Source organism: Priapulus caudatus, unplaced genomic scaffold (genome assembly GCF_000485595.1).
Source record: "Priapulus caudatus unplaced genomic scaffold, Priapulus_caudatus-5.0.1 Scaffold2088, whole genome shotgun sequence".
NCBI lineage: Eukaryota > Metazoa > Priapulida > Priapulimorpha > Priapulimorphida > Priapulidae > Priapulus > Priapulus caudatus.
Genome location: NW_014579149.1, coordinates 39761 through 41613, shown reverse-complemented (window position 1 = coordinate 41613; position 1853 = coordinate 39761).

The following is a 1853-nucleotide window of genomic DNA, read 5'->3' as shown; positions in this document are numbered from 1 at the left end:
TTTGCCTTGTCCCAGTCTGCTCATCATTTGATTAGCTTACACATTTCACCATTGGTTATGAGACTCGTGGTGTTTGAGGTGGAATGCAGGTACTTGAGCGAAGGTGAGTACGAGTATATGATTGCCAACATAATAGCTGGTCACATGTGTCATCTTGTCCAGATAACATAGGGACCACAGCTGTTCCTATGGAAAACATAAATTGGAACCAATGACAATAGTTTCAAGACCAAGATTTATTTGAAGAATATGACCTGAATTGTAGAAATAGGTAGACTCGATTTATAATTTAAATCATATTAAAACCATGAATAATTTATTATAAGCTGTGGGTGTATCTTGGTATAAATACGGGTGCAACAGCCTAGATCTATTTGTGACCGGTCGTAACACTGATGTTGAGTGGCAAAGTTAGGTACCCTTCAGCCACACCAGATCCTTGACACATCGGATGGGATGAAAGCAGGATAACAGCTAATGCCATCTTCATAAATCCGACGTGGAACCAAGATGTGCAGTCGCAGATTCTATCTGTTGGTTTTTTTCTTCATCTTCTTCTCCTTCTTCTTCGTCTTCTTCTCCTTCTTCTTTGTCTTCATCGTCGTCGTCGTCATCGTCTTCTTCTTCTTCGCCTTCTTTTTCTTTCTCCTCCTCCTTCTTCCTCGAGATGATTTTGAACCCCTGCAAAAGTTGGTATGAACGTTATACCCTATGGTGTGATAGATTAATGTTAAGTATCCGGCTAAAAGCTAGTAGCTAGTACGTTATTCCACCAATGGTTTGAGAGGAATCGATTAAAAACACACCGGATATGTAACACTGCAGTCTGCAGCCCTCCATTACCATCTGGCATCAACAAATTCCACATTGGACAGAGCGAGGTTTCTACTCCATAATGTACATACACGTATACTGTTACTAAGACGATATTACATTAGGTCGCTACACTTGCTTCTTTATAAACATTAATATATCAGTATTTAATAATACTATTACTTAGTAATATCACTGACCGAAACGGTGGACATTCAGTCATTCTGGCTTCACTAGAGTGGCCAAGTGCCATGCTAACTTTATCATAGGACTATGGAGAAAGCTTACCTCGTAACTATGGAATGTCTAAAGTCTTCCCACTTTTCATAGCGAGTATCATACAGCAAGAAATTGGGTTAATTCTTTACTTTTAATGTTTTATATTCACTGAAACAACAAATGTCACGCCATTTTATAAAGTAGTGAAAGCGCCATCTCTAGGTTCATATAGGAACTAAATATGCATTTTCAGCCAAAACTTTTTCACCCTCCCCAAAGCACAAAATGTGGATATACGGCTATAATACGCGTTTTTACAGTCATATAAAAACACATATATACGCACACACGAACGGACGCGCATTCCTTCCCGTTTTCTTCTATTTCCTTTCTACTCCCGTCTAACTCTCTTTCAGTATTTCCCTCCCCCTCTCGCGGATAGTATCACCCACGGCATCAGTTGCACGGTGAAAATTTTGCCAGGCACATGGCTGGTTTTCAGCCTCAAATTTTTCACCCCCCAAAGCACAAAATATGATTACACGGCTATAATACGCGTTTTTACAGCCACACAAACACACATACACACCCACTAACGGACGCGCACACGCGGGTATGGTTACACGCACGCGTGCGCGTGTATTATAGGCGTAAATTCACATTTTGTGTCTCGGGGAGTGAAAAAGTTTCGGCTGAAATACGGCCATTTACCTGCAAAAGTTTTTCCATGCTTGACTGGTCGTGGGCGATACCATCCGCGCGAGGGGAGTAAAGAAGTGAGGAAGAAGAAACGGAGAGAGCTAGGCGAGTATATATATATA